The sequence below is a fragment of the Lissotriton vulgaris genome, chromosome 11 (assembly GCF_964263255.1).
Source record: "Lissotriton vulgaris chromosome 11, aLisVul1.2, whole genome shotgun sequence".
In the NCBI taxonomy this organism is placed as follows: domain Eukaryota; kingdom Metazoa; phylum Chordata; class Amphibia; order Caudata; family Salamandridae; genus Lissotriton; species Lissotriton vulgaris.
Window position 1 is genome coordinate 589,037,904 of NC_141699.1, and position 9,895 is coordinate 589,047,798.

Here is a 9,895-nt window from a genome sequence, read left to right on the forward strand (position 1 = left end):
AAAATCAGACATGATAAGCCCTCCATGATTATCAGAAAGTATTGTATATCTGAGGATTTGTCTCATCAGAGAGGAGAGAAACAGAAGTGGCACTGTGAAGTGGTTGAACAAGCAGCATCCACCCACCCTGGCAAACTCTGCTGGTGCAATAGTCCACTGGTTCTGCCTGTGAAGCGTGAGCAGGGACCAGACCCCTTGGAAGGTTCAGCCATGGGCTGCTGCCCACTCTGTTCATACCTTAAAATGGTTCTTCAGTCGAGTCCTGGCCTAACCAGTGACCTGGCTTATCCCTAGTGCCAAAGAACATGCAGAATTTTCAAAATATTTAGGATGTAAATCACACAAGCAAAATGTAAGAACATGATAAAGATTTTATAATGTAAGAAGTGTTTCTTTAGCACATGGTAGTGTTTTCCCCATTATATACTATTAGACACCAGATTGAACTGAGATTCAGTTACCTCTCAATACCTAGGGATTATTATCTTCCATTCCCTCCCTGATTTTCAGAAGAAAATCTGGGCAGTGAGACACTGCCTCCGAGCCCAGTTTGCTTCTTGGTCTTTTCTTCCACTTTCAGTAATGGGCCACATAGCACTGGTCAAGATCATGGTGCTACCCAGGCTATTCTATTATTTTGCATACATTCCCCTGCTCATCCCTCAATCCTTCTTCAGACACCTTGACACTTCCTACGTCTGATATGGGGCAGCTCTTTCCATTCTAAAGCTACCTGTGACTGTGGGTGGATTACTCCTTCTGAACTTAGAACGCAATCATTTAGCTGCACAGCACCAATGGGTACTTCACTGACTGTCTGGCTGACTGTGTGTTTGGCCGCCCCCTGCATGAGATGGGGTTGGCCCTTAAAGACTTTAAGGAGGGCTTACCTCACTACTCATGGTTTCCTACTGACCATTCTACCCAACACCTCCGGGGTATTCCACATGGCTTTCTCTTGCCTAACTAGAACCCATAAACTCACTAACACGAATAAACCCTAGGTACCTGCAATATCTCTGCTAGGCCAACTCACGCTCACAGGACGGCTTTGCTCAGGGCAACTCCATCAGACGCATGATGCAAGCCTTTCAAAATTGGAGATTTTGTTTGTTGACAGCGAGCTACTAGATTTTCAAACCTTTATGGCAGACTGCAGTCTTCACCAGGATCAATTCCTTTCTTAGAAACCTTAAACAATCATTAAATGCCCCATTTCATTTTCGCCACCTAGCACCATCCCCACATGAGGTGTACCAGGCCCTCCACACCATAGAGAATGGCGGCAAACTGATAAGATGAGTACACAGAGCTTTCCTGCATCATGGGAACCACTCCTGGGATTCTCTCCATACTAACTGAGAGACTGACATGGTCGAACCTCTGCACGATGTGGACAGGGATTAAATATTGGAATATCCCCACAAGGTATCCTACAGCTTCCATTTTAAGAATATTCAATATAATATTCTTAACTGGGCCTACTTCACATCTGCCTAGAAGCCTCAGCTGCTTGTCTTTGCTGTATGCATGTAGATGTCGATTTGCTTCATATACTTTAGTCTTGCCCCACACTCCTTTCATGCTGGCAGAGAGTTCTTGCGGTGCTGTCGACAAAGGTGGGGCATCTACAAGTGAATTCCCCTTAAGTGGTCATTTTGGGGCGTATTCCACCATCCTGAGTTTAAGAAACCTTCCACCAAGTTCCTCGACCTGTTCTTCTAGCAAAATGCAACTTTACACTTCAGTGGACTGATTCCCTACCTCCGACTATCGAAAGTTGGACCACGGTCTCGCTCTCTTGGTTTCAATCTGAGAGCACCCTGTTACACAGGGAGGAATGAGCTGGTCTGAGAAAATATTTTATTGCACAGGTGTGGGAAATTTTGGTGGAGGGCATTAAAGCCTGCACCAACGGTGATACTCTCCTCCTGTAACCCTGACACATAGGCTCTTTGTTTTGGTATACTGGTTGTTCTTGTCACATCTGGGCAATTACACAAGGCATTGGTCTAAGGGCACCTATCTCCAACAAACTGTCATTAATTTCCCATTAGAACGCTTTCTTCAACGGACCACAGGGTTCATTTCAGTTAAGGCAGCAGCAATTTGGCAGGACGTGGGGTGGGACAATTTATTATGGGTCAGTGTCTTACACAGAAAATTACAAAAATGTGTACTAACTCTTTATAAATAGCCTAGAACTGTTCTGTAATTGTTCGATGGAATCTATTGCTACATACTTGGCTACTATCATGCCATGTCACCTCTTTTGGCATACAATATTAAAATCTTTAAAAAACATATGGTAGTGTTTCAATTTAGTACATTAGATCACAGCATTGCATTGACATTTATTTGAAGTGAAAGTTTCTAAAAATGAACTGTAAAACATTTATTAACCCTCTCTCTTGACAACACCAGAAGTGAACAAAGTGAACCAATTATCTGGTGTCCCGTACATCATGGCCAATATTATTTTGATCAATAATGGAATATTACAAGCTACTAAAACATACAAATAAGTTTTTTGTACACAGTCCATCTTAAACTGAATTACTTTAAAGTGCTCTCAAATGTGACTATCAAGTAAATTAGACGCATGAAGTAAATTGATTTGACTTAGATCACACAATTAAGTCATGCAGGGAATCCCGGATTTGAATCCAGGCTTTCCAGTCACACATAGTGCACTTGAGCCACCAACTAGATTACCTTATTTTTCTGAATCCCCTTTCAAACCAGAAGATAGTGTTTTTGTACAATTCTATAAGATGAATAGTGCACTGTCTTTAAATAAATACAGATCACAGGTTAATCTGACACAATATCTAAAGACAAAGGTACATAATGAAGATAAGGGAAGGCATCCACCATACACTTATATCACTTGCTTTTAAGATATTATATTGCTTTCTAGAGGTGGGCAAGCTACTGAAAGTTTGAGACAGGCTCGAGCTTGAAGCCTGGCTCCGTCTCAGCTCGAGGTCCTGTTGGAACCTCAAGCCCCTAATGAACCGAGTTTTGGAACTGGGGAACCAGGTTTGAGTCTCGGCATCAGAACAGCATCCTGTGATTCTGGGCAAACCACTTATTCTCTCATGCCTATAAACAATGAATGTGACGTTGTGTAATGAAAGTGGTGATCATGTAAAGTGCCCCAATACCTTTGGGTCGAGTTAATCATATATAAAAACTGCATAAAAATGTGCAAAGTTGCAGAAACAAAGCCTTAACATAGGGAAAGACAATTACTGACCTATTTCCTGGTTGATTTGTACACCGATACATTTGAAAAATTGGATAAATGCAGCTTTCACCCACCTTTAAATTGTGTGATTCGAAGCAAATATTTCACCCATACTCTTTTTTTCTTCATTATTGTGCATGAAAGCACTTTCAAATATGTGAGTTCCTAATATCAGTTGTACAAAACCAATTGCATTTGATTTTATAGATTATAATGCCACGTAATAATGTCTGTGCTTCACATGTTAAAAGAAATACACTTCTTTTGAATTTTGATGCGACTTTATAATATGTTACGTGATGTTTGTTATATGATTTCCATAGCAAAAATATCAGGGCTTGGCTTGTGCACAGGCTCTAAGATTAGAGCCAGAGCCTTGGCTCGGCTCCAGCCAGCTGTGGTCCGTGCAGGTAAGAGCGATGGGGTCAGGTGGAAGGGTATTTCGACAGATGAGGACGTGGGAAAGTTAATTATTTATTTAATTTTCCTTCATGGTCGTCTATCAAATCCCCCAGCCCAGCTCTTACCTGCACGGGCCGTGATTGGCTCTGGATTGGCTCTCCTTGTGTTCTAAAATGTTCAATGCAGCGGTTGAAGTGCATTAAAACAAGTATGTCTACTGCAATGGGGACAGTCTCAGTCAGCGTGGAGGCAGAATCAAAGGTGTGGCTAAAAAGAACAAAATATTCTGTAACTATTTTGTTGATCTTTCACCATCAAGTAGCTAAATATAGTGGGGGGAGTGGGGCGAGCTGCCATGGCCTCAGGGCGGACAGCCTGAGCTCCTCGCCACCCGCGATCCCGCAGACGCTCTAACCTGCCGCACCCACTTCCGCAACCACAGGAGTGGTGCCCATAAATGTTCAGTGACCCAGTGGAGCCTCCGGTCACTGTGAAGGGCGCGGAGATGGGGGAAAACAGTTGGGAGGGCTCAGGGCATTGGAGCTTCATAAAGTCTGCAAGATGTCGGCCCCACTTTGTTTGCGGAAGCCGCAGTAGAGCTCTGCAGCTGCCATGATCCAGATTCCTGCAAGCCTCACACCATTATTGACTGCACAGGGTGCCCTTTGGTGAAACAGTGAATGTGGTGCCTGTCTCCGGGGCCGTTATGAGTAGCGGGATGGCCACGACTGAGCTCCAGCCATGTCCAAGATGGCGGCCCACTTTGATCACGGTGGCTGTGCTGTTTTTGATTTGGTGCTTGTCCCCGGAGCCTGCCTCAACCCGCAGGAGGGCAGCGACTGGGTAGTTGCCTGCTAAAGGTGGGGTTCCACTCTGATCATGTTATGTTGTTATGTTATGTTAAAATAGATTTGTAGAGTGCACAGCTACTCAACAGAGTGTCCCGGCCCTGAGACAGAAAGATACAGAGGCCAGAAAAGGAGAAACTCCGGTACCGGGGTGCACGGCTATTATACTGTTTGTTGGAACAGCCAGGTCTTCAGTTGTTTCCTGAATGCCAGTAGGTTCATAGCCTGACTGAGTGGAAGAGGCAGCTTGTTCCAGAATCTCGCAACTTGCACTTGAAAAGAATGTCCACCGGGGCGGGTCCTGAGATAGTTTGGAGTGACAATCAGGTGTTAGTGGGCTGACCTAAGGGGTCTGCCAGGCACGTAATGTGAAACTCTTCTGTGGATGAAATGCGTCCCCATGCCATGCAGCGCTTTGAAAGCCAAGGCCAGTGATTTGAAGAGTATTCTGCATTGGATAGGCAGCCAGTGCAGATTCTTCAGATGGTGGGAGATCTCTAGGTCCGAGTCTCAAGACTGCCCTGGCCACCGCGTTCTGTCCAACTTGCAGTCTATTCAGTAAGAACTCTGGAAGGCCCAGATAAAGGACGTTGGCATAGTCAAATCTGGAGGTGATAAGGGCCTGAACGACCGTCTTTCTGTGAGAGGTTGGCAATAGAAAGAGAAACCTACGGAGCATTTTCCGGAGACCAAAACACGTACCTGCCACCGACTGTACTTGAGATGTCATAGATAAGGCGTCATCCATTTTCACTCCTAGGTTTTTTACCATCTTAACTGCTGACTGGGGGGGGGGGCATATCAGTAGGACACCATTGTTTCCAGGCGTCCAGGGGTGGGGTGCCAAAGAAGATAATCTCAGACTTTCCGGGTTACATTTAAGATGGTTGTGTTTGAACCAGGCAAAGGATTCTCTCAGACATTTATTTATCTTCTCCCTGTTGAGCTCCTCCCCCTTCTTGCAAGTAAATAGCAGTTGAGTGTCGTCGACGTAAGATATAATCATAGCTTCACCCGCTTCTGCCAGAGTGGCCACAGGAGCCGTGTACAGATTAAAAAGTACTGGGCTCTGAAGGGGAAATGGGATAATATACAGCACAAAGTCGGGAGGGGCGGGAGGCCTTGGAACTTGGGATAATCTAAAGTTACTATAGGATAATATTGTGAGTGCGATATGAAAGGAATCCAGGGGAGCGACGTCAGGGGGCAGTAGACCACTCACACTGTAAGGCTTTAGCATAGGAAGGGAGGAACTAGACAGAGGGGACACGGGAAAGAAACCTCACTACTTACTTCATGTAACTGATAATCAGCAACGCAAGACCGCAATGTGATTCCTAAAGTTTCTTTAATGTTGTTTGTTGTTATTGAAAAAACTGAAAACCAAGAACCAATATTTCTCAGCATACACATGAGCACATAGTGCCTTTTTACTTAATGCAGTATTACAGATCGCGAATAATAAACACGCAGATTCCATACTGAAGGTACTGCATGATGTTTGTAAGATGGTATTGGTGGCCAGCCCGATGGGTTGTAGGCATACGCTGTGTAAAATTGAAGGTACAATAAAGGTTTTTGAAAAAAAAAAAAGTACTGGGCTCAAGATAGATCCCTGTGGCACGCCTACGTTCAGTGGTGGAATGCTGGCTGCAAACGGGGACGACCAGACCTCTTGGTTTCTATCCTCCAGAAAGGAGGAGATCCACTTCAACACCGCGCCTCCAAGTCCGCACTCCCGCAACCTCTGCAGGAGGTGACCGTGGGGCATGGTATCGAAGGCCGCAGAGAGGTGTAGAAGGACAAGAACCACCTTGCCTCCTTTATCAAGGGTCTCTTTGATTGGTTCGGAGACCTCCAGCAACGCCGTCTCTGTACTAAGGTTCTACCTGAAACCAGACTGACTCGGGTGAAGAAGGTTTTTGGCCTCAGCAAAGTCGCTAATCACCGAGTGAACGTATTTCTCAATTGTCTTTGCAAAGAAAGACAACAAAGAGATGGGTCTGTAATTAGATAATTCCATGGGATCAGCTGTGGGTTTTTTAAATGTTTTAATAGGGGAATTATTTTCGCGCTCTTCCAGCTTACCGGGACCTGACCGCTATGAAGAGACACATTCAGAATGCTATTCACAGTGGGATTCAAGATCTCCGCCATTGATGCCAAAAATTTAGCAGAGCCGGGGTCCGCAGGTGAGCCAGTCTTGAGGCCCTTCATTATTGCCGAGGACGTCTCTAGGGACATGGGAGGAAAAAGGGAGAGGGAGGCACTGCCCACCTGATTCTGGGGGGCCGTCGATGGAGAGGCCTGCTCGTCTTTCCCAACCAAGACATCAAAAGAAGATTGAATTGTTATGATCTTCGTATGGAAGAAATTTGCTAACTTTGCAGTCCAGAGAGAAGTGCCTTTTAGCAGCACTAGGTGAAGAGAAGCTTTTAACAATACTAACATTTTCTCTGCTTTTGTTCTCTGCGGACTCAATTTTAGATGCAAAGAAGCTCTTCTTAGCTTCCTGTATCCTTTTACGGTAGTCTCTTTAGACTTCTTTATAATTCCTTTTCTTTTCCTCATTAAAATCTTTTACCCATTCTCTTTCCTGACATTTACAATCCCTTCTACACTGTCGCAAGATATCGTTAAACCAGGAGGCTGAACCTCTTGCAATTTGTAAAGGCGCGAGAGACCAAAGGGGCTAGGGACATGGTCCCTTGCGAGACCCACTTTATTAGTGCCTCGGCTTACTGCTCTATATTGCTGCTTGGCGTGATAGGGTGTTGGTCAAGTTCATATTTGAGGGCAGCCAGGGTAATTCTATGAAAAGGCCTAGATGTAAAAGACGGCCGCTTGACCTGGGTCAGTGGATGCTTCATTAGTTTGGGTAACCTGAAACCCACCAGGTAATGGTCTGACCAAAGTAAAGGTAGGGGAACCTCTTTCTGGATTTTGCAATTGGAAAATACTTGGTCCAGAGTATGGCCTTTAACATGCGTAGGGACTGAGACATATGAAGCAAGATTAAGCGCGTCCAGTGATTCCAACAGAGAGATGGTGTCAGGGGTATCCTGTTTGTCCAAATGTACATTAAAATCCCACAGAACAAGAAAATGTTTGAATCTGGAGGCCACTGGCGCGATGGCATCACTCAGAGACTTCAAAAAGACCCCAGCAAGGCCATGGGGTCTATATATGAGAACTCCCGCTAAGCATTGATGGGGGGAGAGGGTAGCCTGAAACTAAGACACTCAGCTCCTTCAATTTCTTCCATAGGAATGCAGGTGATAGAGATATCCAACTTGTAATGATTGCAACTCCACCCCCCTTACTTCCAACACGATCCTTCCTCAAGATGGAGTAACCTGGGGGGATGGCTGAAGCGATTGTCGGATTCGACGTATCAGACAGCCATGTTTCGGTCAAAAATATGAACTCCGGTTTGGTCTCATGTGGGTCTCGCTCTCGTTTATACCATCTGAGTGGACTTTTTCTCATTGCGTCTGTGGGAAAGCTGCACATTGCACACGGACACGGCCCTAGATGCGGGGGTGAGTGCTTTTCTGCACTGCTGGCTTCCTTTGCTACAATGGGCAGTGGGCGCTTGAATCTTGACAGTGTTGCTGGCTTCGGTTTTCACGGGGGCACTTTGATTTCCTATTGAGGATGGCTTCGGGGGCCACTGTGTGGTGCTGCCTCTCTCGCTGTGGGGTCCCCTGACGACGTTTCTGCCACTACTACTTGTGTATGGTGGGCTGGGACCTACGACTAACTAGTCATATGCTGCTACACTAGGCATTTGTGCTATCATCTGCACTGCTGGGACCATCGTGAGACGTACGCAATGGACCAAAGAGGATGCGGCCACCAGCACTCCGCAAGAGGGAATCAAGCAGGGCACTGGGAATGGGGATAATGCTGGATGGCAAGTTTGAGGCACCTCTGCCTGCCATTGACCCTTTAGGAGAACGATTAGAGGGTAAATTGACACACTTCCAGTAGAACTGAGCCTTATCCGAGAAGAATCGTGAAAACTGTCCCAGAGGGTCCATGCTCTGGAGGCCACTGTCCAGTCTTTGACCCCTAACGTTCAACCTGCAGACCATCACATCGTGATTCGTGACTCTCAAGGCGCAAACTTGGTGCCTGGGGCCTGGCCAGATGATCAGGATGGTCATGCACACTTGAATAATGTTAGTATTGTGGGACTGTCTGGAAGGGTTAGAAAGTGCAGATAGAGTACCAGTGAAGCTGCCTCACCCTGAGGACTGTCTTGTGGTGGTGCGCCTCCTGCATTTTCGAGATAGGAACCACCTCCTGCAACAGGCACCTGCTCCTGACCCTTTTGCTGTGGACAATGTTAAAGTGTCCATTTCCCAAATTTCACTCTACAGGTCCAGACTCAGACGGCATTGTTTCTAGCAGTGAAAAAAAAACTGTGTGACCTGTGGCTGATTTACTCTCTGCTTTTCCCTGCCCAGCTGCGAGCCAAAGTTGAAAATAAAGTGCATTTCTTTGCTGACCCTGTGGCGGTCTGGGATTGACTGTGCGTACCAAAGTGCCAGAGTTGCAGTGGCCCCCACGCCCATGACACCAACAATCTCTGCGCAGGCCTATGGCCTCCCTGGTGGTATTGGAGCAAACAAGGGTGGTTGAGACTGCTGTGTCACTGGGGATCAGCGAGGGTTCCTCTCTACTTCCATCCCCGGAACATCATAGCTCTGCCTCCGAGTTGGGGGACTCTGTTATACCAGGGTGATGGAGCGCGATGGTGCTCTAAAATTGTAGGGGTGCATCATAATCATTGATAGTCCGCACCCGCATATATTCTTCTGTTGTATTAACTTTGATCATCAGAAATGTGTCGTAATAATAAAAATGTGCAAGTGCATGAATAGAAAAGTATTTTGTGCCATGAAAGAGAAATGAAATGGCATTTATATTTGAAAATTGTAACCTTTAGTTTATTGCTATTTGCCTATTGAAAAGCTTATGTGTAATGTAATGCATTTTGATTTAAATGTGCACCATGATGAAGATTGCATGTGGAGATGACGAGCTGCGCTTAATGTGTAATAATTGTAGATATTTGCAAAGCCTCATTAACATGTGTGTAAAATTTGATGTGGAAAGGCCTAAATGAAATGTTTACTTTGTGTATATGAAAGGCCTATTTGTTTATTCGTATGTTGGCCAAACTGTGTAGGCCTGAAAATTGAATTTCCCAGCGAATATCATGTGCATGCAAGGATGTTCTGTTCTCACGTTTCGGTTGCAGGTGGAAGAAGCTGCCTTTGTTAGTTAAAACTAACGCTCTTTGTTTTAGGAGTTAGGCATGGAGGCTAAGAGTTACTTTGTAAATGGAATGTTGATAATTGGGAGCCGGTATCTTTCTCCCCAAGGA